The following is a 27,752-nucleotide window of genomic DNA, read 5'->3' on the forward strand; positions in this document are numbered from 1 at the left end:
AGACATGAAGGTCGCTATCTTAGAACAAAAAAACTTCAAATCCAGACTCCAGTGAGAAACTGCTGAATTGGAATTCATATGCAAATTGGATACTATTAATTTAGGCTTAAATAGAGACTGGGAGTGGCTAAGTCATTATGCAAGGTAGCCTATTTCCCCTTGTTTTTTCCTCTCCCCCCCCCCCCCAGACGTTCTGGTTAAACTTGGATTTAAACTTGGAGAGTGGTCAGTTTGGATGAGCTATTGCCAGCAGGAGAGTGAGTTTGTGTGTGTGTGTGTGTGTGTGTCCGGCAAAAGGGGAGGGGGGGTGAGAAAGCCTGGATTTGTGCTGGACATGGCCCACCTTGATTATCATGCACATTGTAGGGAGAGTGGTCACTTTGGATGAGCTATTACCAGCAGGAGAGTGAGTTTGTGTGTGTGTTTTTGTGAGGGGGTGAGAGAACCTGGATTTGTGCTGGAAATGGCCCAACTTGATTATCATACACATTGTAAGGAGAGTGATCACTTTAGATAAGCTGTTACCAGCAGGAGAGTGGGGTGGGAGGAGGTATTGTTTCATGGTCTCTGTGTATATAATGTCTTCTGCAGTTTCCACAGTATGCATCCGATGAAGTGAGCTGTAGCTCACGAAAGCTCATGCTCTAATAAATTGGTTAGTCTCTAAGGTGCCACAAGGACTCCTTTTCTTTTTGCGAATACAGACTAACACGGCTGTTACTCTGAAACCTTTCTCCAAGCTTCTTTGTCAGCTTTGTCCGGCGGGGGACCTGCTACTAAACGAGTCTCAGGGCAGGTCTTTAGCTCTGGGGGTCCTGACTTTGGCTGCCCTACAAGGGGCCAGTTCTCCGTTCCTCTTTCTTTGCTGGTTTCTTAGAAACTCTGGCGATTTATTAAACCTCGCAGAGGTCACGAGCTGTGGGTTCACTCTTCGGGTAAAGATACAACCGGAGCAAGGTACAACCGGCCCCCGCCGGCGGAGCGTCTTCCCCGCTCCCTTCCTTCCTTCTTCCTTGGCGGGGCTCCCGCTCCCGCTCCCCGGCAGGCTGGAGTTTCGGTTTCTTGCAAAAGGCGCGCTGTGAATGAAACGGAGACTCTTCCGGGAATTGGCAATAGCCGCAGGAGGCCAGCAGGGGGCGGCCGGGCTGAGCCACGGAGGAGCGACACGCCTGCACGAGCCGCCGGCACCGGCAGCTGCGAGGAAGCAGAGGTCAGGGAGGGGATTTTGCAGCTTGCAAGCAGCTTGCAGCGCCAGGGCAGAGGTCGGTGCCTGGCGAGCAGGCGAGGGGAAAGCAGGCCCCTCCCCACCACGCAGTGGGGCTGGCGGGTCCCCGGGCTAGCCGCGGGGTGCAGAGAACCTGCTCTGCTTTGGAAGGTGGTGAGGGGGTGGATCTCTCTGGGTGGGAGCCTGTGTGGTCCCCATTTTCCTACCAGCTCCAGTTTCTGGGGACGAGACCCTGGGCGAGCGTCTCTGGGCAGCCGATTACACGCTGGTCAGCTTGCAGCTGGCCCGCGGGCAGTGGATTAGATTTGATGGTACCAGTGAGTGAGGAAGGGCTCAGTGAAACCCCCCGGCAACCCGCTCCTGCCCTCACCGGCAGCCGCCCCCGGCGTGGCTCAGCGCCCGGGCCGGTGCGCAGCTGGTGCCTCTGCCAGGCGCATTACAGCAGAGAGCCCGGAGGCTGGGGAATCCCTGGGCGAGCGGTGAGTCAGGGGTGGGCAGGGGTCCGGTGCCGGAGCCAGCGCCGGGGCTGGGAAAATCCGTGCCGTGGGGAAAAGCCCGGCGAGAAGGCACCTGACTTTCCGCGCTCCCCCCGCTTTCCAGAGGGTTGTTTACTCTCGTCCTAGCTGCCGAAACGGGGCAGGCTGTTTTACAGCCAGGCTCACAGCTGGGGGGGAGCCTTCGCTGTCCAACAGCCCCAGCTGTGTCCGGCCAGGGGCGCTGACAGCCCCGGGGAGAGGGGTTTGCTGCATGGCTGCAGCCAGGCTGTTCCAGCGCCCTGCTCTGCCTGTGCAAATAATGCTGCTCTGACTTGCACACGCACCGCCTGAAAAGGGCTGAGCCAGCCTTCTTCATATGAATTAGCCCCTCTGCTCAGGTTTCAGAGTAGCAGCCGTGTTAGTCTGTATTTGCAAAAAGAAAAGGAGGACTTGTGGCACCTTAGAGACTAACCAGTTTATTCGAGAATAAGCTTTCATGAGCTACAGCCTGTAGCTCAGGAAAGCTTATGCTCAAATAAATTGGCTAGTCTCTAAGGTGCCACAAGTACTCCTTTCCCCTCTGCTCAGTTGTCTGTCTATGGTGCTGATGCATCTGCAGTGTCTACCTGTAACAGTTAGGCGTTCTCATTGTAGGGTCGCAGAGAGCTTCACCAACAATAATTAAGCCTCACAACATCCCTGCGAGGTAGCTACCGAGAGGGGCAGTGAGGCACAGAGGATCTGCTCTGTTTATATTCTGATACTGCAGCCCTCTGTAAAGGTTTTGTGAGTCATGATCCAGATCACTCCCAGCCTCCCGCTCGAACCAGGAGAGGCTCCCTTGCAGTCTGGATGAGCAGGCGGTGTGAAATGAGTCAGGGTGAAATGCAGGCTCAACCTATGAAAATAACCTGGTTAGTGGTGGAATTCATTCGTAGAACAGGGGTGGTTTTATTTACAGGGCTGTAAAGGGTTCTGCTTCAAAAGGTATTTACAGCATGTATCAATATTATTAATAAACAGAGAATCATAGAATCATAGAATATCAGGGTTGGAAGGGACCCCAGAAGGTCATCTAGTCCAACCCCCTGCTCAAAGCAGGACCAGTTCCCAGTTAAATCATCCCAGCCAGGGCTTTGTCAAGCCTGACCTTAAAAACCTCTAAGGAAGGAGATTCTACCACCTCCCTAGGTAACGCATTCCAGTGTTTCACCACCCTCTTAGTGAAAAAGTTTTTCCTAATATCCAATCTAAACCTCCCCCACTGCAACTTGAGACCATTACTCCTCGTTCTGTCATCTGCTACCATTGAGAACAGTCTAGAGCCATCCTCTTTGGAACCCCCTTTCAGGTAGTTGAAAGCAGCTATCAAATCCCCCCTCATTCTTCTCTTCTGCAGGCTAAACAATCCCAGCTCCCTCAGCGTCTCTTCATAACTCATGTGTTCCAGTCCCCTAATCATTTTTGTTGCCCTTCGCTGGACTCTCTCCAATTTATCCACATCCTTCTTGAAGTGTGGGGCCCAAAACTGGACACAGTACTCCAGATGAGGCCTCACCAATGTCGAATAGAGGGGAACGATCACGTCCCTCGATCTGCTCGCTATGCCCCTACTTATACATCCCAAAATGCCATTGGCCTTCTTGGCAACAAGGGCACACTGCTGACTCATATCCAGCTTCTCGTCCACTGTCACCCCTAGGTCCTTTTCCGCAGAACTGCTGCCTAGCCAAGAGGTTCCTTTTAAATGACACTTCGCTTTACAAACATAAATAAGAGAGGGTCCTTGTGCCAAGCAGTTAAAGCTTAAATAGCACACAAATACTTGGGTACCCATTTTGCATGTGCAAAGGTGAGGTGTACAACCACATTGTCTCTCTGTGCAAATGTTAATTACAAAATTAGACAATTAAAAAAATTAACCCCATGTGAGTTACCTACCTGCTATCCTGCAGCCCTATACACTCATCCTTAGATTCTCTAGTCACTGTGATGCTTTTGTCTCTTGAGCGTTCCCCGGGATGTACCTGTTCACTCAGAGACACCTCCTGGTCAGATTGAGACTAGCTGTGCTCATTGGCCACTGTAAAATGACACCCCTCTACCCCTCATGTATAGGCTAGTGCAGGATCATTCACGTAACCACAATATCCACAGTAGATGTCCCAGAGCTATAATCTCTATCAAACAGTTCCACAGTATCTGCGACCAACATAATTAAACTTCTTTCTGCTAAATATTAGCTGGCCTCTAAATGATGCCTGCCCCATTGCAGCTGAACTGTATTTGAGGTTATTTCTAAGCCCCCTGCCTCTGAACTAATTCTGCATTGGCAGGGAGATGACCTAATACATCTTTCCCATCTCTGATTTCTATAATTTAATAGTGCTCTGCAGCTATTCTGTCTTGGGCTGTGGATTTACTAAATCTCATTAGCGAGGCATCTTCAGGCTGAGTCAGTGCTTAGCTAGAAGACCTTGGGGGGGAAAAGCCCAGGTGTTCAAGAAGAGGAGCTGGAGTTTCAGTAGTTAATACTGTTCTCTCTGAATGCTGTTCTCCCTGGGATACTGTTGAACCAATGCCCTAGCTGGGTTCCCAAGCTCCCGGTGAACATTTCTGAAGTAGATTTAAAACGTGCCTTACTCATTTGGGATTGCGAAAGATGGGACTTTCGGCTCATGTCAGAGTATTGTTGGTGCCAGGGCCCTGGCCGGATTCCAGCTTTGGGCCTATGCTGCATGTCAGTAGCCCAAGGTATTTTTCAGTACTTGTGGTGCTTTACAAACACGGCAGGAATCACTTCGTGGATTCCTATGGCCTGTGCCAGGCAGGGTGCTCAGACTAGATCAGAGGTCTCCAACCTTTTTACGCCCAAGATCACTTTTTGAATTTAAGGGTAACTCAGGATCTACCCCACCTCTTCCCTGAGGCCCTGCCCCTTCCCCAAAGCCCTGTCCCACCCACTCCATCCCCCCCTCCCTCCATCACTCGCTCTCCCCCACCCTCACTCACTTTCACCGGGCAGGGGGTTGGGGTTGGGGTTCGGAATGGGGTAAGGGCAGCACTTACCTCCAGTGGCTCCCAGTTGGCGGCAGGCGCAGTGAGGCTAAGGCAGGGTCCCTGCCTACCCCGGCCCCACACTGCTACCAGAAGGGGCCAACGCACCCCTGAGGCCCCTGGGGTGGGGAGGGCAGGGGGCACATGGCTCCGTGCACTGCCCCTCTCTGCAAGCACCGCCCCCACAGCTCTCCCAGCCAATGGGAGCTGCGGGGGCGGTGCTTGCAGGCAGGAGCATTGCGCAGGGGGAGACTCCTGCCCCCCGTCCCTGGGGCTGCAGGGCTGCAGTGGCTGCTTCCAGGAGCAGTGTGGGGCCAGGGTAGGCAGGGAGTCTGCCTTAGTGGCAACCACACTGTGCGGCCACTGGAGATCGTGATCAACTTGGAGATCCTCTAGGATCGACCAGTCGATCGCGGTCGACTGGTTGGTGACCACTGGACTAGATGATCACAGTGGACTCTACTGGCCTGAAAATCCATGGGCCTGATTCTCAATAATGCTGAGGCTCCCTGAACCATTCTGGTAGTGTAAAAACAAGGCACCTTGTCTCAGCAGTGTCAAGAACCCTCAGTGTAACAGCATGGGCCCAATAGCCTATGAATTAAAGCTGAGGGTTTGGTCCTATTTGTGACCTGAGATGCTATAGTTGGGCCTTTTATTTTCCTTTCACGACTCTTCCCTTCCCAGCGTCTACCAACTGCAAAGCCTCAAGATCCTGTGAGGCCCATTGGGTAGCTTTGGCCACACATCTCCCAGAGATGTACAGAAGAGGAAGGAGGTTCAGGGCATGGATTGTGATTGCGGCTGAGGTGCATAAGAGGCGCATAAGAGGCTCCTCCTCCTCTCGCTCCCTGTGGCTCCTGCTGCTTTCTGCTATTCCCTCTCACCTTTTCTCCTGCCTGCCTGTTCTGTCTCTTGTGCCCTCCTTCCCCCAGCAAAGCACTCCACCATCTCTGTGCATCTCGAGCAGAGAGAATACATATGCCCCAGCAGCAGACACAATTTTCTGCACTCTGGGTCCTAGTGGCCCCCCCTCCCAGTCTGGCACCTGAGGTGGCCGCCTCCCTTCTCCTCATGGCAAGGCCAGCCCATTGTCGAGCTGACACATGTTTTTTGTTAGAAACAATTTTTCGTTGGAAAATCCTGTTTCAGTTAAACTAAATATTTTGGCAAAATTGTAGCTAGTTGACACAAATTCCCACAAAAACAAAATTTCCCCAAACTAAAAATGACGGGCAGCTGCTGCTTAGTACAGATGGAAACATTTTATCTTACTCTCTCTAGATCAAAGTGTGTCCTGTTTGTGTTGTTATATGAGACAGTTTGATGGAGTCCAAAAAAATCTGCCATTGATTTCCTCTATGATTTTGGGCAAGTCACTTTTCCTCTCTGTGCTATGGTTTCTCCATCTGTAAGGTGGGAATGCTAGTGCTGGCCAACCTCACAGGAGTGTTGTGAACCTTACTTAATTGTTGGAAGGCCCCTAAGAGCCTCGTATGAGAGAGTGTTTTAGAAATACCAAGTTTTATTATAATTGAAGTTTGTCTTGGATGGCCGTGGACTCCTCAAGAGAAGACCCTGAGACTACAACTACACCTAATTATGAGCTGCACCCTGTGTGTAACGGCACAGATTGCTGCATAACTCTGGATATTTCAGGATTGCCTAATTGCGTTCTGGAATCTAATCCTTAAATTTAAGCCTCTTGCCCTTCTGATTGCGAAGACAAACTTTGCAATGTGAGCTGAGGATATGTCTACACATAAACTACTACAGCGGCACAATTGCACCCTGTGTCACTGGAGCACTTCAGTGAAGACACCACCTATGCCGTGCAGGGGGTTCTCCCATTGGCCTAGGTAATCTATCTCTCCAAAAGGTAGTAGCTTAGGTTGGCAGAGCTGACTGGACTCTGGGTATGGATCCCGCCGCCGGAGGCGAGAAGCCCCCAGCGGCTGCCCCCCTGCTCCCGGCTGGGAGGGGAAAGATGAGAAGCCCTGGGGGGAAGCTGGACTTCCGGATGGGAGCTGCATAGAGCTGAGAGCCCTGGCTCTCAGTCCCCCACACTGCCCCTCTTGAGTGGGTGGATGCACACCACCAACGGAAGGAGGGTAGTGTGGACACCAGCCACCACAGTAATTAATGGTGTGGCTGTAAGTCGAACTAACGTAGGTCGAGTTATCGTTGTACAGGAACTCCTCATTTAAAGTTGTCCCGGTTAACGTTGTTTCGTTGTTACATTGCTGATCAATTAGGGAACATGCTCATTTAAAGTTGTGCAATGCTCCCTTATAATGTCGTTTGGCAGCCCCTTGCTTTGTCCACTGCTTGCAGGAAGAGCAGCCCGTTGGAGCAAGCTGGTGGGAGCTTGGAACCAGGGTGGACCAACAGCCCCCACATCAGCTCCCTGCTCCCCTAAATTCTCTGTGTAGCAGCCACCCAGCAGGCTACCAATTGCTGGCAGTTCAGCTGTCCCTCCCCCCACTGCTGTGTGCTGCTCCTGCCCTCTGCCTTGGAGCTGCTCCTGGGAGCTTCCTGCTTGCTGTGCGTGGGGAGGGGGGGAAGAGGGGGGCTAATGTCAGGGTGTCCCCCTCCCCCCTGCCCCTGCACCATGCTTACCCCATTTCCATGGGTGGGGGCGGGGGGGGTACACGACAGGGCTCAGGACAGAATGAGCTTCCTGGCAGCAGCTTCTGTCTCAACTTTCTGATCTACTTAAAAAGGCAGTGTACTTAGAGTGGGGTCAGCATACTTAAAAGGGCAATGCACATCTCTCTCTCTCTCTCTCTCTCTCCCACACACAGGGTGTGTGTCTCTGTCTGCCATGCTGTCTCCCCTCCCTCCATTTGTGCTGCCTTGTAGAGTGTGAGGCTACATTAACAACAGTGGGTTAACCCTAGAGGGCTCAGCTGGTTGCTAGTTCATCCTGTAGCAGTAAGGAGCTAAAAACAGTTGGGGGCAGATCAGCCAGGTTGTAACCGCTGCAGAGAGAGGTACTCTCTTCTGGGGAGGCTGGCATATACTAGTTCAAACTAGATGCTGCAGAGACCAACAGACAAAGAAAAGATGTTTGGATAAATAGCCTGAATTTAAAGGGAGTCAGGGGGCTTCTTTTTGATCCAGCAAACCCACAGGACCTTCTATCCAAGAGGGGCCCCAATCCTTGCACTAGGGTTGGAAGGACTTGACCTTCTAGGGCCCTATCAGATGAATGCAGGGGTCGCCAACCTTTCAGAAGTGGTGTGTTGAGTCTTCATTTATGCACTTTAATTTAAGGTTTCGCACGCCAGTAATACATTTTAACATTTTTTTAGGAAGGTCTCTCTCTATAAGTCTATATATTATATCACTAAACTATTGTCGTATGTAAACAAGGTTTTCAAAATGTTTAAGAAGCTTCATTTAAAATTAAATTAAAATGTTGATCTTACGCCGCGGGCCCGCCCAGCCCTCTGCCGGCCTGGGGTTCCGTTCACTTAGGCTGGCAGCAGGCTGAGCCGGGCCTGTGGCAGGGACCCCAGCTGGCAAGGGGCCGGCAGCCAGAACCCCAGACTGCCAGTCTGGGGTTCCATCCGCTGGCTCCTGCCAGCCACGGTCCTGGCTGCTGGCCCCGCTCAGCCCGCTGCTGGTCTGGAATCCCAGCCCTGCCCACATAGAGTGGATACCTACCTTCTCCCTGGTTCTAGCCCATTCTCTTCCTGTCTCTCTGCGCTGAGCTGAGGATGGGAGTGCACTGAGCACGGGAGTGCACTGAGCACAGGGCTGGGGGTGAAGGAGCAGGCTGGGGGTTAGGGTGCAGGGTCTGACCAGGAGCTAGAATGAGGGAGGGGGCTCAGGGTTGGGGCAGGAGGTTTGGGTATGGAGTTATTCTCTGGGCAGCTCCCATTTGGTGCGAGGGGTGCAGGTGGAAATGTGGGGGTCTGTGCAGGAGCTCCCGTTTGGTGCTCAGGGTGGGGGTGGGAATGTGGGGGGTGCAAGAGTCAGGGCATGAGGTGTTGGGGGTGCAGGAGTCAGGGCAGAGGGCTGCGGACATGTGAGGGGGGTGCGGGTGTCAGGGAATGGGGGTGCTGGGTATGTGTGGGGGGTGCTGGAGTCAGGGCTTGGGTTGGGGGGTGCAGGGGTCAGGGCAGAGGGCTGGGAGTGTGTGGGGGGGTGCAGGGGTCAGGGCAGGGGGCTGGGGGGGTGTGGGGGGGTGTAGGGGTCAGGGCAGAGGGCTCGGGGTGTGGGCTAGGGTCGTGGGGGCACTCCCATCCTCCTTCCCAGGGCGGTTCACGGCAGGGGGCTGGAGGAGATATGCCCTGATTCCACCCCCCTTCCCCAAGACCCCGTCCCCATGTCTTCTCCGCATCCTCCCTGGAGCAGCGAGCGCACTGCAGCTCCACTTCTCCCCCTCCCTCGCAAGGGCCATCAGCTGATGGGTGGCAGGGAGGGAGAGGAGGAGGGGCAGGAACAGCGCACGCTGGGGGAAGAGGCGGGGGAGGGGGGAGCTCGCCTGCCCTGCAGCAGCAGCCGGCAAGACCAAGCTTCTTCACCCTGCCCCGCTTGGGGGGGGGTGCGTGGAGAAGAGCGGGCCAGGGTGGGCCGGATTTTTAATGGCACGCTGCTGCCTGCCGGGGTCCCGGCCTGGGTTCAGCTGCGGTCTGAGCGGGGTGGGCGGCTGGGACCCAGCAGGCTGCAGCGTGCCATTAAAAATCGGCTTGCGTGCCGTCTTTGGCGCACGTGCCATAGATTGCCGACCCCTGGACTAATGGATGACATCCGGTAAGCAGGAACTTTTATTGATTTTACATGTTTTTTTTTCCGTAATGGTTTTACCTTAAAAATAAATGTGCTTGCTTGGAAGGAGTTGTGTGGTAACTGATAACTGCAGGCAATACACTGCTCAGAGCCCTTGGAAAGAAAGCAAAGCACAGGCACTGACCTGTTTAGGCAGTATGGCTTGCTGGGGATATCACACTATAGATTAGGGAGCTGTGCTGCCTTAAAACGCTGCTCAGAAGGGAGTGAGACACAAGTCTCCACCTAGAAGAGGTGAGAGCTGGGAGCTGGAATCCTAGAGTTTGTTCCTGCAAAGGAACACAGGTACAGCTGGCCTGAAGCTGTGACATTTGTCTTTAATTTAAAGGGTATCTCAATTCTTCTGGGACTTACCAGAGGTCAGCAGAGACAGTTGTTATGAGCTTTCCCTATTGAGAAAGAGTTATTCTGTATAATATAGCAGTGATCATTTACACTGTGCATTGTAGATTATCGTGTGAGGTGAGAGTCTAGGAAAAAAATTGGCCAGAATTCTGTTCTCTGTTAAATCCAGACCAATCTGAGAGCTCTTATAAGGTTGTATGAAGTTTTGCTTTTCAAAGATAAATGACCTGCCTTGTTTGATTTATGTGACTAATGTGGATGGATGGATTTCAATTAGAATCTGTGAATGCATAATACTAATTTCACCACAGCTCTTTTCCATTCAGGTATTTCATTCTGCATTCATTTATTGTTGCTCACTCCTGGTTTTCGTGAGTCTTGTAATATGGGAATGCTCTTGTTTAAGGCTATTTCTTTACATGCCAGCTATCACTGGAACGGGAGCACACTGAACCTGTTGATGCCTGAAGTGTTGCCTTTTACCTTAAGTACTTTTGTCTGTGTAGCTTATACCATGTTTTATGAGATGACTGGGTATTTGCATTTGTCTGACGTGTTAGTGCACACCTGTTTTCCCGTCAGTTACCTGACATTTTAAGCTGACCCATACAGCCTACTATAAATAAATATGTGGGAACAGGTTCACACCAAATAATCTAACCTAGTTCAAATATTAACGAGAATTGTGCTCTCTGCACACACTCAAAAGTTTCAATTAGAAACACTGATCTTGATAAAGGCGTCTATCTCTGAAACTGAAACATTGATACCTGTGCAGGGAGATAGCACACGGATGTTAATACAGCAATGTGGTGTTTTAGACAGTCCCAAGAGTGCAGGATGAGATTGCACTCAGTGGAACTTTCTCATCTGCAGTACACCAGAGAATTACTAGGTCACCCACTTCATCGCTTCTGTTGGCCAAGATCATTGCATGCACCAGGGGCTCCTGATGTCCCTCCGTTCCACCCCACCAGCCCTCAGTGTGCCATCCTCCCAAACTCTGTCTATTTCAGGGACTCCCTGCAACTTCCCCAGCCACCCTTTGCCAGGGGTATGCCCTCCCATTCCAAGGTCCCCCATTCTCCCCTTCATGGCAGGGGCTCTGTGTGTGCCCCCGTTCCCACCACTCTCCACCACCTGCGTTCCTTCTTCCCCATGTCAGGTTTCCCCTTTCCTTCCCCCAAGCCAGGGGCTCTGTCTATCCCCCCCCACCTGTCTTCCCTATTGCGGAGGGTCTGTGTGCACCCTCATTCCTCTCTTTCCTCTGTGCCCCCATTCTTTCCTTCCCTCCACACAAAGATCCCCCAATTTATCCCCCTGCCAAAGGTTCTGTGTGGCCCCCATCCTGCCTTGCCAGGGACTGAGTTCATGCCCTTTGAGCATCTCTTAGCCTAAATGTACTTTAGTGGGTTTCTTAGCCTGCATGATGTGGTCTTAAAGCCAAAGTGTAAGAAAAGATCTTTGCACTTCAGAGCAAGTACGATCAGGTGATTAGAACAGGACAGAAGAGGTCAGGAGATCTGAATTCTATTCCCAATTCGGCTCTAAAATCCCTGTGTAACATTCAGCTTTAATACCTCCATTTGTAGATGTGAGTCTTGCCAGCAGAGATGTTTGAAGCAATGATATTTTGTAATGTTCTGTGAGATCTCAAGAAGTAAGATGAAAATAGAATTATTATTACATGTAAAAAAAATTGCCTTAAGATAGAGTTAACCTACAGAGTTCCATTGCCCCTCGAGAAATTTACCTACACGTTCTGAGCCTGTTTTTTTAAATCTGTAGCATCTTTATGAGACAATAATACTAACCAGCCTGGATGTAACGGTGGGTAACATAACTCCTGCATGTAGCAAATTTTACCTGTGGAAAATAAAAGCAACCCTTTTTTTTTTTTTTAACCAGTTGTGAGATTGAGACTCAGAGGTTCAATTACTTGCTTTTTGGAGCACTATGGTAGTTGTTTAGACCAGGATTGTAACCTTTCCTTGACACTGATTTGCTGTATGATCTTGGGCAAGTGACTCAACCTTGAGTCACTTCTGATCCTCAGTTTTGCCAGCTGTGAAATGGGGACAATAATAATTAACTAAACTTTGTAAAGGATTAAGGCCAATCACTGGGACTAGAACATGGGGCCTCGTTGGTTTCTGCCCTGTCTTTAATTCAGTAGTTCACATGGCTTTTGTGGGATGGGAGAGAAGAGACCATTCCTCCTCACTGAAATTTTTGCAGGCCTCAACTTTGAAAATTCCCGCTATGCTTCCTGGTGAAACTGTCATGATTTCATAAGCACTTTGCATTTGTGTCATTATTCAACCCCCAATATTTTCAGTCTCCTGAAATTTCACTAATTCTACGTTTCAGAGGACACAAAATCATACAGAAAAATCTTGGGAAAAGTCTTGTGACTTTTGTCACCAGTTTTATCCATTCCTCCGTGAGACCTGAAGCAAAGAGCCAGTGTAATTAACAAGACATTTTGCCAGCAGAATCCTGTGTTGTTCCATTTTGACATCCTTTCTGAGGTAACTCTTGGAAATACTATCTGCTTTTCATAGTTGCAACAGCATTGTTACCTTCCCACCCATTGGTTTGTTGCTCTTTGGTTCAGTTTGGCTCCTCAGAAATGGCTTTGTGGTATTAAAATGAGGCTCTGCCTCGCTTCAATGTTTCCGTTTCAGCTTTCAGTGCTCCCCTGTTGTTTGTGCTGGCTTGTGTGTGCAACCAGAAATCTTTAATTTCACATTTCACAGCCTATTGCCATTCTCACAGCTGATACATATGGTACCTGAGGTACACTAGCATGGCCTTGCCTGTGAAACTGACAAAGTGGGACAGGGGGGAGGGTCTGGCTGATAAATAAAGCCATTAAATGCTGATGAGCACAGAGCCTGTGAGAGAATTCCCCCTGAATTGCAGAATGTCTCCTGTACTGAAAGATCATGCAGCTCTATTTAGGGTCATACCCTTCATATCTCTGAGATTCTGGGCCCTGCTGGACTCCTGCCTGGCACAACTTAGAGTGGCCCTTCTAAATTATATGCAGAGTAGTTGTAGCTGTGTCCATCCTACTCTCCCTTGAATGATGGTCCCTTAGAAGATGTGCTAATTACTTATGCTAAACAATCTGTCCCACCTTGTATTTAGCTGTGACGCTCGGAGTACCTTTCCCATACCTGAAGAAGAGCCCTGTGTAAGCTCTAGAGCTGGTTTCTCCCACCAACAAAAGTTGGTCCAATGAAAGATATTACCGCACCCATCTTGTCTCCCTTCTGAATTATGGCAGTATTGAATGGCTACCTATGGGCTTTCCTGATGGCCTACAGCTAAATGAGCTCTGGCTACGCCCTTTCCTTTACTGCCACACCTTCGACATGCACATGACAGGTGCTTTATTTAACTGTGGGTGACTGGTGCCTTCTCTATTCTTGTGGTAGCCAAAGTAATAAAATTCAACCACATTTTGAAATTATAACGACACTAGATTTTATAGCCAGATATACCGGTTAAGGCACATAGTTAGTATTGGTTACACAGCCCTTACTCATGTGGGGTGCTGAGCACTGACCCCTGTTGACTTCAGTGGGACTGAGAGCACCTAGCTGCTTGCAGGATAGGGCCCTTTCTGGGAACTCCTATTCTTTTAGGCTGTGTGAGGCACTGGCAAAGTTTCAGGCAAGTTAATGGTATGTTGGCTATAGTACAATGAGACAATGACGTGGAAGGAGGGCCCAGGTCAGAGTTGCCAGCCACGTACATCCAGGAAGAGCCATATGTCCTGTATTTGGAAACATGTAGAAGTCCAAGATTCTGGCTCTTAACGCGCTTTTAAAAAGCCAAGTAAGAAAAATGAGTTAAACATGACACAATGGCTGTGAATGCGCTAGCATTTTTCTTCACGTTTCCCGCCATTGCACCAACAGGTGCAGCCCACCAGGGACAGCTAATGCAGGCTGGCCACAACGTCACCTAAACCTGCTCAGCATTACGGTTGATCTACACTGAAAAGTTACATTGGCATCGCTATATCTCACAGGGATGTGAAAAATCCACACCCCTGAGAGATTAGTTAAATTGACCTACCCCTAGGGCGGACAGCGCTAGGTCAGTGGGAGAATTCTTCTGTCAACCTAGCTACTGCCTCTCAGGGAGGTGGATTATCTATGCTGCAGCTGTGCCGCTGTAGCATTTTAAGTGTAGACATAGCCCGTCAGCAGCCTGTCTGCATTAGCACTCCTACTATCGCTCGCTTGGTTGGAAATGCATCTGTAATACTGTGATTGTCTGAAATCTGAAGAAAGAAAAGGAGGACTTGTGGCACCTTAGAGACTAACCAATTTATTTGAGCATGAGCTTTCGTGAGCTACAGCTCACTTCATCAGATGTTTACTGATGAAGTGAGCTGTAGCTCACGAAAGCTCATGCTCAAATAAATTGGTTAGTCTCTAAGGTGCCACAAGTCCTCCTTTTCTTTTTGCGAATACAGACTAACACGGCTGTTCCTCTGAAACCTGAAATCTGAAGAAAATTCTAGACTGCTGGGTTAAATTAATGCTTGGTGCAACTCCACTGAAGTCAATCAGCTACACCTGGGGGGAAGTTTAACCATGGTATCTAGTTTAACTTGATCTTTTAAGGTGGATTATAGGCAGGCTGCGTGTGCCACGCCCCTGGTGGCTGACTGAGTTACACCTGTCAGTGCACACAGTGCTGTGTTGTATATTTACAAAATGGACACTGACTTTTTTAAAACTGAAAATCCACTAAAACTAACTAACTTTAGGATAACTGGATTTCATGGATTTTTCACAAACACAAAAAAAAGTTTCTCCATGCATGAAAAGGGGGATTTTGTTTTTAACCCAAGAAAACACATTGTGCAGTTGTTCTGATGCCGGAAATCTTCTTAATTTTTATATGCAGTGTTGTTGTAGGTGTGCTTGTCCCAGGGTATTACAGAGACAAGGTGGTTGAGGTAATATCTTTTATTGGCCCAACTTCTGTTGGTGAGAGAGACCAGCTTTCGACCTTTCGGGTCTATGTAAGCTCAAAAGCTTCTATCTCTCACCAACAGAAGCTGGTCTAATAAAATGTATTACCTCACCCACCTTGTCCTTCTCAATTTCTAGTCTAATGCTGCCATCTGCTGTCTGAAAGTTGTACTCTCATTGGGCTTGAATGATTATCCTCTGCTGTAGTTATGTTTCAGAGTAGCAGCCGTGTTAGTCTGTATGCACAAAAAGAAAAGGAGGACTTGTGGCACCTTAGAGACTAACCAATTTATTTGAGCATAAGCTTTCGTGAACTACAGCTCACTTCATCGGATGCATTCACTGTACAATAAATTTGTTAGTCTCTAAGGTGCCACAAGTCCTCCTTTTTCTTTTTTTGTAGTTATGTATTCCTCCATAGTTACCCTTAGGAACATAAGAGGGTGTTCCAGAACTCAGCAATTCAAAGACTGGATTTAGGTGCATGAAGTGATAGGTTACCATTATACATAGCAAACCAGTCATCATGAATAATTTAGCTGATTAATTTTGCCTCTTTCTCTCACACATATTGTCCTCAAACAGAGAAGTGAAATGTTGAGGAAGAATGGTTTAATGGTTAGCCTGGGACTTGGGAGAACTGGGGAAATCAATCCCCTGCTCTACTGACTATCTGTGTGACCTTGAATAACTTACTTGGTCTCTCTGTGCCTCAGTTCCCCATCAGTAAAAGGAGGGTACTAGCACTTCCCTACTTCATATGGATGTTATGAAAAGAAATACATTAAAGATTCTGAGGTGCCAAGATACAGTGATGGGTATGAGAAAGAGATTTTGCTTCTACTGTATAAAGAGACAACAGGTTTGTTTTAATTTTTTTTTTACAGTTTTACTTTCTTACCTAAAAATTAAGAATGTCAAGACCAGTCTTCCTAGGTTTTGTAGGAAGACTTCTTGACATTGGGGAAAACTCAGAGCATGTGTATTGTGAGCCTGGCATCTTTACTGAAGGGATGAGGAATCTTTAACAAAGACAATATTTGTCCAAACTGTGTATTTTTCATTGTAGTTAAATAAGTGCTAACAAGAACACCCAGATAGGAATAGTTTTAAACCATCTAATTAAAAATCTCTTCCTCTTTCAATTGCACAACTTCAGTCTCTTGTGATCTCATAATTTCAGTAGTTTTCTAGTCATCTTAGAGTCTTCTAAGATCTGAAATCCTTTTTTCTCATAAAAACAAGAGGAACCCTTTTCCCCTACTATCCTCATCACCTTTCTTTTTTTAATAAGCAACCTTCCAGGCTGCTTGTATACATTGTAGAGACAAAAAGAGAGCACAGACCCATTTTTCCCTCTTCGCTGCTCACATTTTAAATTCACTTTTCATGAGCATTTGTGCCAGCAAGTCCTATTTGTAGAAAGGGAACACAAACAGGACATGAAGACAGTGAAGGCAAATTCATTAGCGCCACCAAATTAATATTCCTGGGGAACTCTTTTTTTTCACTCACCAGCTGAAGTCAGAGCTGCAGTAAGTAATGGAAGAGGGTCAGGTTCCAGGAGTTGCCCCTCTCTGTTGTGAGCTGTATTTGAGTCTGTAGTACAGGTTACGAGCACAGGTTTTATACACATAAATACATAGGTATACAGACTGCGGTTATAAATCCATCTCACAATGACTGTCAAGTTCAGAATGCTACAAGCTTCCATAAAAGACCTTACTCAGCATATTTTTATACCCAATAACCTTATCTACAAAAGGTTGATTCAATTGCTTACTCTTTGGGGTTCAGACCCCCTATTCTCCCACTGAGGTGTCTGGACCCTGATTGTCACACCACAGTTGGTTCAACACCTGGAGCTCAGGAGTGCAACCTAGTGGTGAGGTTGCTACTGGATAAATATAGACTGATCCGCACGTAAGACTGGCCTCTGTGCAAACTCAGGAAAGATCTCTTTCCTACAACTCTGCCTGCTGCATGGCCAATGTAGTAAGCTCTATCAATGACAGGTAGTTTTTAAAACAAAGCTTTAATTGCCATCATATCTGATTTCCCTGTGACCCCATAGTAGCAACTCTCTGCCATTCCCCATGTGTTTATACCAGACTTATTGCTGTTGTATTTGAGTGCCTGACCTGTTTTAAAGTTAAAATCTGCCTCTGTTTCTCACCTTTTCTCCCACTGATTGCACGTTGGGTGTGTCAATTATAGCACTGGCGCTTTTAGTAGTAGAATATCCTGGCCTACACAGACAATCTGGTCCTGATTGCAGACAACCCTGAGAGTCTCCAACAAATGCTTGAAATCACCAGCCAGGCTGCCAACTGGATGAGACTCCACTTCAATGCCAGGAAGTGCGCATCCCTGCATATTGATGGCCGTGGAAGGGACTCGGTTCAGGCGACGCCGTTTCGGATCCAGGGCGAACCCATGACCTTCCTCGAGGATGGGCAAGCGTACCACCATCTTGGCACGCCCACGGGTTTCTGCATCCAGCAGACACCTGGGGATGCCATCACGGGGATCCTATGAGATGTGGCCAGGATTAACTCCTCCCTACTGGCACCATGGCAGAAGATCAACACCTTCCTGATTCCCCATATTTTATTCGTCCTGAGGGGGGTCTGCCATGGTGAAGGTAGCTCTTAACGAGGCAGACAACACCATCAGGCAGCTGGTGAAGAAGTGGATGTTTCTTCCCCAGAGGGTCAGCAACGAATTGGTGTACATCTTGGCGGCGCCATTGTCCCTCGAATGGGTGATCTGTGTGACGTTGTGGCAATCACTCACGGCCTCTGACGTGCCCGGACTCCATGGTGAGGAACATCGCGGAAAGTGCTATGCAGAAAGCCATCAAGAAACGAATCGCAAGGACCCCTCCAATGAAGATGTCGCCATCTACCTGAGTGGCTCCCTGGAAGGAGAATTTGGAAGAGAGGGGGAGACTGCTTCGCTCTGGACTCGTGCCCGGAACGCTACGCGATGACTGGAGAAGTGCATCGGCTGCCGTTGGATGTGGTGTGTGAGGAATGCCAAGAGATGGGAGTCCTGGTGTCACAGATGAAGAATATGGATCGTACTATCATCACTCTGAGAGCTAGAACTATGCTGGAGAGGACCCTGAAGGATGCCATCTGCTGCCAACACGTGGAAAACCTGAAACAGAAGCCAGACCAGGGCAAGGTGTTCGAAGTGACATGCAAGTGGGACGCCAACAACCACTTCCTCCCCGGGGGCAACTTCTCCTGAATTGCCAACTAGAGGTTCATCCACAGGGCCCAGCTCAACTGCGTCCCACTGAACAGAGCCGTCCGCCACAGGAATTGGGACAAGTGATACAGGAAGTGTGGCTATGCCAATGAGATGCTACCCCGTGTCCTGTGTAGCTGCAAGCCCCATTCCAGAGCCTGGCAGCTGCGCCACAATGCCATCCAAGATTGCCTGGCCAGGGCCATCCACCGCTCGTGGAAAAGGTTGCCGTGAACTCTGCCATCCCTGGAACTGACAGCCCAACCAGACATCATCATCATCAACGAGGACTGAAAGAAGATCATCATGGTGGACGTCACAGTTCCCTTTGAAAACAGGACCCTGGCCTTCCACGATGCCTGATCTCGAAAGCTGGAGAAATACGCCCATCTAGCCGACACTTTGAGAGCTAAGGGTTACCAGGTCCAGACACACGCGCTGATCATCAGAGCCCTGGGCGCATGGGACCCCAGTAACAAGTGAGTGTTGAGAGAATGTAGAATTGGTCGATGCTACGCAACTCATGGTGTAGGACGCCATCAGGTGGTTGAGGGACATCTACATAGAACACGTCAGCAATACGGGGAGGGATGAGCTGGAGTGCCGATGAGAAGTGCAGTCGGGAAAGTAACTGAAATACTTTCTCCATGGATTGTATTTTCTAAATGGACAACTGTGACATTCCCCTATGGTTTATCTGGACCAGTGATCTGCTCGGCCTTTCCAGTCCTTGACTCTGGGAGCCAGCCTTACCCAGCTCTGCTGTGAGAACCCCCACTCCTGGGCTGTTCATGCACAGCCTCTGGCATGTAAGCTGCTCCCAGGTACTTGTGAGCGAATGACACTAGCAAATATCTCTGGTCCCAGACACAACCCTAGGAACCTCCATCTTGCAGTGTCCAGTTATGCCCTCTGGAAGCTGCAAGCTTATATGAGTTCATCAATTTAACAAAGCAATTAATATGTACCAGGGTTGTTATCCCAAGGGGAGCCTCTGACACACTTCAAACCAAACACACTGCTTCAGGTAGAATAAACAAATTTATTAACTATAAAGGTATATTTTAAGAGATTATAAGTCAAAGCATAACAAGTCAGATTTGGTCAGATAAAATAAAAGCAAAACACATTCTAAGTTGATCTTAACACTCTCAATGTCCTTACAAACTTAGATGCTTCTCACCACAGGCTGGCTGGTTACTTTTCAGTCAGGCTCTCCCCTTTGATCAGCATTTCAGTCACTTGGTGGTGGTGGTGTCTGTAAATGGAGGTGGAAGAGAGAGAGCATGGCAAAATGGCTTTGCTCCCATCCCCACTTTTGAGTCAGGTAGGCATTACCTCATCGCAGTTCCAAACTGCCCAAAGGAAGGAGGTGACTCCCTCAAGGGTCTAACAGATTCTTTTGTTGCTGCCTAAGCCAACATCCATTGTTCCTGTGAGGCTGGACTGGTTTTGTCCCATCCATGCCCTGACGAGGTGTGAACTGCCTCTCTGCTCTTGGAGAGTTTTTGCATGGGCTTGCTTTAAGTCATGAGGATACATTTTCAACCTCATAACTATATACATGAAATTATAACCTATAACCTTACTATAACATTACTGTAACAATGACTATAACAACCATGCTCAGTGCATTATGAGCCTTCCGAAGATACCCAACATGATAAACTTTGCACTGGATACCACACAATCATTTTATAAAGATGAACATGGGGGTGCTGGGTGTTCCCCTGAGGTACAGAGTGTTCACAACAACCTACCCTAAATTCTCAATTACTGAGGGACAATCTTCACTCATTACTATATTTGCTTTCCACATCCAACTCTCTGTATAACTTTTCATGAGTGATGTACCTGAATACTTGGATGCTAATATCTAAATCTTATGACTTTAAAAACAAACTTTGTATTTGTGAATAATCCAAGCACTAAACCCAGACACTCTTTTCTTAACCTGTATACTATACAATTTTTTTAACATTAGCATTAATACATTTTTAACTATTGTGGAAAGTAAAATCAAAGAGGCGAACTTTGCCCTTTTATTGGAAAGGTGCTGATGTTTGCTGTCATTCTAATCTTGTAGGGAAATGAAGTCTGCATTATGAGAGCTGTCTCCTGTGCTCATGAGACTCTCATGCTTGTCATTTACACAGCTGTTTCTCCTGAGGAACGTAGCTATCACAGGGTGTCATGGCTTCAGAGGGAGAGGTGATCTCTCACAGGCAGCTTGGACCAGTCCCATGAAAGGCTTTGAATATCAGGTCCAAAACTTTGGATGTGACTTGGCATTCAAGAGGGCCCAGGTGCAGAGAACTGAACACTATGGTGATGTGCTTTTAGGCCTTGTTTATGTTGACAGCAGCATATAGGACATGTGTAGGTACGTGCTGCAGTGAAAAGCAGGCTGCATCCACACTAGTGAGTAGCTACACATGGTAATGAAAGGCTGCCGGAGACTTTTTCTGTTGCCTCCCCCACCAGAGCCTTTCCCGGCTGCCAGATCCTTTCCCTGCAGCAGGGAAAGCTCCAGTAGCAGGGAGGCAGTGGGACACTACACTGCTAAAAACTGCAGCGGAGTGGCATGGCTCGGGCATATGGAGAGCCATGTATGGTACAGACCCTACGTTTCTGGCGTGTCTGTTCTGTACTCACCTTAACAGGGCCTCACCATCTACACCACTGTCTCTATGTGCTAGGGGGGCATGCAGTGTGTGTACTCTACCTACTGCCATAAGTGCAGGCATAGGCCGAGTCCTGTGAGATGATGCTCCCTGTACCAATGGGACCTTTCTCAGAGAGAGCAACTTCAATCCTAGGTGTCAGAGTAACAGCCGTGTTAGTCTGTATTCGCAAAAAGAAAAGGAGGACTTGTGGCACCTTAGAGACTAACCAATTTATTAGAGCATGAGCTTTCGTGAGCTACAGCTCACTTCATCGGATGCATATCGTGGAAACTGCAGCAGACTTTATATATACACAGAGAATATGAACCAATACCTCCTCCCACCCCACTGTCCTGCTGGTAATAGCTTATCTAAAGTGATCATCAGGTGGGCCATTTCCAGCACAAATCCAGGTTTTCTCACCCTCCACCCCCCCACACAAATTCACTCTCCTGCTGGTGATAGCCCATCCAAAGTGACAACTCTTTACACAATGTGCATGGCAATCAAGTTGGGCTATTTCCTGCACAAATCCAGGTTTTCTCACATCTCCCCCACCCCCATACACACACAAACTCACTCTCCTGCTGGTAATAGCTCATCCAAACTGACCACTCTCCAAGTTTAAATCCAAGTTAAACCAGAACATCTGGGGGGGGGGGGGTAGGAAAAAACAAGAGGAAACAGGCTACCTTGCATAATGACTTAGCCACTCCAAGTCTCTATTTAAGCCTAAATTAATAGTATCCAATTTGCAAATGAATTCCAATTCAGCAGTTTCTCGCTGGAGTCTGGATTTGAAGTTTTTTTGTTGTAAGATAGCGACCTTCATGTCTGTGATTGCGTGACCAGAGAGATTGAAGTGTTCTCCGACTGGTTTATGAATGTTATAATTCTTGACATCTGATTTGTGTCCATTTATTCTTTTACGTAGAGACTGTCCAGTTTGGCCAATGTACATGGCAGAGGGGCATTGCTGGCACATGATGGCATATATCACATTGGTGGATGTGCAGGTGAACGAGCCTCTGATAGTGTGGCTGATGTTATTAGGCCCTGTGATGGTGTCCCCTGAATAGATATGTGGGCACAATTGGCAACGGGCTTTGTTGCAAGGATAAGTTCCTGGGTTAGTGGTTCTGTTGTGTGGTATGTGGTTGTTGGTGAGTATTTGCTTCAGGTTGCGGGGCTGTCTGTAGGCAAGGACTGGCCTGTCTCCCAAGATTTGTGAGAGTGTTGGGTCATCCTTTAGGATAGGTTGTAGATCCTTAATAATGCGTTGGAGGGGTTTTAGTTGGGGGCTGAAGGTGACGGCTAGTGGCGTTCTGTTATTTTCTTTGTTAGGCCTGTCCTGTAGTAGGTAACTTCTGGGAACTCTTCTGGCTCTGTCAATCTGTTTCTTCACTTCCGCAGGTGGGTACTGTAGTTGTAAGAAAGCTTGACAGAGATCTTGTAGGTGTTTGTCTCTGTCTGAGGGGTTGGAGCAAATGCGGTTGTATCGCAGAGCTTGGCTGTAGACGATGGATCGTGTGGTGTGGTCAGGGTGAAAGCTGGAGGCATGCAGGTAGGAATAGCGGTCAGCAGGTTTCCGGTATAGGGTGGTGTTTATGTGACCATTGTTTATTAGCACTGTAGTGTCCAGGAAGTAATCAAAGCTGGAAGTCACAAGTGCATAGATTGTTATAGCCAAGCCTGAGTCTGATGGCCTGGGGGGCAGTCTTCTGGCCAGCTGTTGATGGAACAGGGCATTTTACACTGTTATGTTGTGGTTACTTGAACATTCTATTGAGTGAGGAGTGCTACGGCCTGATTTAATAATCAGAGAGCAGATGACTTTGATGGAGGGGGATAGTAGGGAATGCTCTTCAGAACAGTTTCTTCTTCCCACCAGAGTTGCCTGGGTTCAGTTTCAGCCAGCTGTTCTTTTTCCAGGGCTTCATGTCTCCAAGGCAACGAGCTGGAAGATAATGCTGTTTCCATGAAGAGGTAGGGTTAGGTATTGTCTTTGTGTTACTGACATTTGAGTATGTGTTGAGCTGGAAAGAGTGAGAGTGACTTAATAGTGTCAGTGGTCGCTGGCTGACATTTTCTGACGAGATTGTTCTCCTCCTTCAAGGGCCTGATCCAAAACCCAGTAAAGTCACTGGAAGTGTTTCCACTGACTTCAGTGGTGCTTGGACCCTAAACTGCAATCACCTGCTCACACTCTTTCATTAGGTTCAATACAAATTTGGTACAGGTTAAATCACCAGGCACTGTTTTTATTAGAGGTGGCCACAAATGAGAACACTGGTCATAATTCTCCTGAACTTTGGCGAGATTTGGATCTAGATCTGAATTTCAAAGCTTCAGGCCTCTTTGTATACAAAATCAGAATACCAATTATTTATTTAAAATCGGTTTGGATAGCAACTCTGTGTCTTCTCCTCATTTCTAGTCCTTATGTCTAGTGTTTGTGCATTTTCCTGTCCTTGGGCTCAGAAGGGGGACTGCATAGCTTGTAAACTCTTCAGCATAGGGGACCAGTCTTATGTATAAGAAAATCAGAGGAGATAGGGAAAGAATATAAGCAAGTTATACCTGTTACTTCAGCTTTTCTTTAGAAGTCTTTTTCAAGTTTCAGAGTTTGTACAACTACCACAAGACAAAATAGACTAACAAGTCTAATGTAAACATTGCAAATGTTTGTTTCACTTGTTCGTCCATATTTCAGAGCAAATTGTTAAATGCATTTGACAGTGGATGTAATGTCCTGTTCCTATAACTCTTTCCGTTTAAACATCAGGTTCCATTTGTGGAATATGAAACAATTCATAGCTCTAACTAATTAAAAATGGGTACATGTTACTCCATACTATTTAGTTGTGCATCAGAGGCCAAGATAGACATTTCTTTCTTGTTGTTAGCCATTAACTCAGGATTAATGAAACACATACTTAGAATTGACTAATATAAAAACTATCAATGAAAGGGGACCACTTTGTTTCAGATACTTCTCCAATGATCCAATAGGGTATGTCTTCATGCAAAGTTAACTCAGGTGACTGGCACCTGGATCTGAGCCCCTGGGTTAGCCTACCCCAGGTGTAAGCAGCCACATGGCAATGTCTGACTATATCCTCACTGGTGATGCGCTTTCCCATGTGCATTTCTAGAACTTCTGGGGGCTTCCATGAACTTCCATGGTTCTTTGTTTTGCAGTAACCTGAGCCACTCTGATTCTCTCCCATTGAATCATGAGAGAACTTGTCTGTCCTTGTGGGGGCATGGGGAATTGTGGGAAGGCTTTGGAGGACTATAAATACTCAGGATTTTGCCTACATCCTCACCGCAAAAGGAGCATGTTACTAGCCTAAGTGAAAGCAGTACACAGGTTTTAAGCCATAACCCAAGCAAGGCTAGCTAGCCTGAGCTGAAAATATTACTAGTTTCAGGTGAGTGGGTTTTGTGTGTGGGCTGGAGGGGGGATAGAGGTAACTCCGAGTCAGAGCCTGAGTTAACTCTTCAGTAAAGTAATTTGAAAGAAATCCTTTGTAGGCATTTTTCTTGATTGCTGTTTAAATTGTTTGATGGAAAAAATGACCTAACCTGAACATATGTGGGTTTTCTTAGTGAAATCCCCAGGACCACATATACCATCTCCATGGCCTGCCAGAATAGTTTTGCTGTCTCACACCTCTGCCATGCGTGAAAGAAAGTCCCTGTTTCTCACCTCTCAGCAGGATTTGGTCTGTGACCCAGCTGATGCCATTTCATTAGGGGCTCCAGGAAGCCCTATTGTATGTATTGATTTAAATGTAGCCTCTTACCTTCTGTGAATCACTTGACATTTGGAAAATACTTTAATCCTCTTGTGCCTGTCAAGAATCAACACTCCACTGGTTCTGAGGCTGTTAGATTTTTGAATCTGTGTATTCATGTTGGACTGCTGAGTAGTGAGCATCCACATTCAGTCAAAAAAATTGCACAAAGAACTAAAAGGGACCTCGAAAAGTCATCTAGTCCAGTCCCCTGCACTCATGGCAGAACTAAGTATTTTCTAGACCATTCCTAATAGGGGTTTTTCTAACCTGCTTTTAAAAATCTCCAAATGATGGAGATTCCACAACCATCATGGATGAAGGTGGCAGTCAGCATTGAGCAGCAAAGGGGAAATACAAACCCCATGTTAAAATTCTGTACATTTCTAATCTGGTGGAGTTACAGACTATTCTCTCTGTTCAGGTTCTAGATCCCACTCACCACCATGGCATCAAAGTGTCCCTGAAGACATTGTGTAACAGTGACTAATGTCTCTCAAGCAAAGTTCTTCTCCATTCCTTCTTGACATGGAGACCCCAATTACTTGAGACTCTCCTTTAACCAGCCAAGAAGGACAGGGATCTGCATCACAGCTAGTGGATCACATCTTTTTAGAGTATCTGCTTTTTGTAACTCCCATGGAGTACCTCATTTCTATACTGTCCAAAAACATGGCATAGTTGATATAACTGCTGCAAAGCAGCTGCAAAACCTGCTTGGATCAGAAACTGTTCTGAGGAACTGTAAAGTGTGGCAGGGATCCTTAGAAACTCTGTTAAAATTCTGCCAACAAAATGAAGGGAAGTTTGGGCTGAAACTCCTAAGCTGGATGGAGAGAGGACCTAACCCATCAGAATAGCTGTCTACCTGACTGCATCAAACTGCAGGTATTTTCAAAACCCTTCCTGAAATAGGATCTGTCCCTCTGGTCTCCCCAAAGGTGTCTCATCTTCCATACACTGACCCAACCAGTCACTCAGCAGCTCATTCAGATTGCTAATGATAATATGAGGTAATGGATGTTCAGTGGCTGTGCATTGTCAATTTGTAAACTCTGCTGTGTAATCTAGCGCTGTCCCCACACAGCTTAAGCGCACACATGCTCTCTTAACAAAATTCCAAAATGAAACGCTCCACTGGGAGGAGGAGGAGGAGAGAACAAACATGTAACCCTTCTGCCCGTCAGAGTTGGCAGCAACAAGGGCCGGGTTCAATATCTAGGGGATCCATTCCAATAACACAATGAAAACCGGCTCGAGCCCCCACCCAGTGACCTGGGACAAATATATACCACCCCCGCTGGGCGCCTCCAAGAGGCAATACTTCCCCTCTCGCAAGCACATAGTCTGAGTGTAGCAAAAAGCCTTTTATTAACAGAGAGAAACAATGTGGCATTATGTTGGGGAAACACCACCAACAGGATTCATAACACAACCCATGAGCAAAAAAAAAACCCACCCCAAGCAAATTGGGGCATGCCCCTTTCCCTTTGGTTCTTGAGTCCAGCAACCCCAAATTACCCAAAGTCCCAAAAGTCCAATGACCCAAAAGTCTCTGTCCCTGGTCAGGGCAGCCCCAGAGTTCGAAAGTTTATCTGCGGAGCTTTACCTCCCAACCTGGGTGGAGATGGGACGGGGGTAAGAGGCACCTTACATGATCTGAAGCTGACCGCCCCACAGCTCCATAGGCCTTCGCTCCGCCAGCTGCCCCACGAACTCCTTCGCTCAGCTCCGCGGCCCACAAATAGCTCCCGCCGTCCCATGAACTGCTCCACCAGCCTGTCCACAAGGCACTCCAGCCGTCCTGCAAACTGCTCCACACTATATCTTCAGGCTCCCCCACTACTAAACACAACGCTCAGTGATTTCAGCTCTTAGTCAGTTCAGCTCTTTGGTGAATTCAGCTTGTAGTAGGGGAGCCTCAGTGCTGGTGCACTGTTAGCCCAAAGTGAGCTCAGCACCTGTAACTAGACTTCTAATGAAATCAAAATTAGCTCTGATATTCCACAGTGGAGAGAGGAGGAAGTGAATTAGCATGTAAGGCCCTCACCAAGGGGCCCATGCCACCAAGTATTAATACTTGTCCCCAGCCTCTCTCAATTCACAGTTTTGGAACCCATGACCCTTGCCTAGCGAGTGCCACTTAGTTGATGGTGAGTCCCCTCCACCATAACAAAAGGCCAAGTACAGTTCCAAGCACAGTTCCCATAATCAGGGTAATAACAATTTATTCTTCCTGCCCCAATAACAGAGACACCTGGGATCCCACAGCAGCCAAAGTGACCATTTGGGCAGCTATGGCCTCATTCTAGGCGGGGTGGGTGTGCCTATGCAAATGAGATCGGCCCCTGAAGTTCTTTTCCACAACTTGCCACACCTCACCACCAGATGTCAGGGTGGAGCTCATCCTGACACTGCTTACATCCATATGACAGGTGTTAGTCACAACACAGATGCTACTGTGATGAGCACAGTATGATACCTTATCTAGAATAGAACAGGGACTGGAACATGCTCAGTGCAGGCAGAATCTCTAGAGAATTTAGCTGTCAAACTCTAACAAACTATTGGGCATAGAGGAAATTAGTTCTTTCAGAAACTCAAAGCTCGGCCAAATTTGGGTGAATTTTCATTAGGATGACTAAAAGCACATCCCTGACACCAGTGTGACTCCCTTGCCAACTTCTGAGTGCTTGACTTTGCAACCTCAATAACATTATTTGAACCTTTTTTTGTGTGTAATAGCCCATCCTGCCACAATCTATTAGAAAATGTAATATGCCTTAACTGATTTCTAATTGGTATAGCTAGATTAGTATTTATTTATTACTGTGCAACGCATAATCTGGAACCCACTGAAATGCAAACCTATTTCAAGAACAAAACTGCTGACTGTAGCCATTTGCTACCTGTCACAGGGGAAAGTAATATAGCCAGAATCCCCTTAGGTGTATGCCTATCAAAGGAAAGGTCAGCTTCCTGTGAAGCAAATGATAAAATGCAGCCATAATGTAACTGCATGAAATAAAAACCTGTAACAATACGTTTTACCTTGTACCGTAATTATGCACATTCATTACTGTAGGAGTGAATCACTCCCAAATCAGTTACTGGCAAAAGTATATGTTTTTTCA

General features: G+C 47.6%; 1 long non-coding RNA gene across 1 annotated transcript; it reads left to right on the forward strand.

The window, feature by feature from the left end:
• Nucleotides 1-1,031: 1,031 nt before the first annotated feature.
• On the forward strand, nucleotides 1,032-18,632 carry LOC140915642 (uncharacterized). The gene is made up of 3 exons (XR_012160228.1): nucleotides 1,032-1,704; nucleotides 12,271-12,431; nucleotides 17,115-18,632. It is a non-coding gene; the product is annotated as an uncharacterized lncRNA (long non-coding RNA).
• Nucleotides 18,633-27,752: the final 9,120 nt, after the last annotated feature.

The sequence above is a fragment of the Lepidochelys kempii genome, chromosome 8 (assembly GCF_965140265.1).
Source record: "Lepidochelys kempii isolate rLepKem1 chromosome 8, rLepKem1.hap2, whole genome shotgun sequence".
Lineage (NCBI taxonomy): Eukaryota > Metazoa > Chordata > Testudines > Cheloniidae > Lepidochelys > Lepidochelys kempii.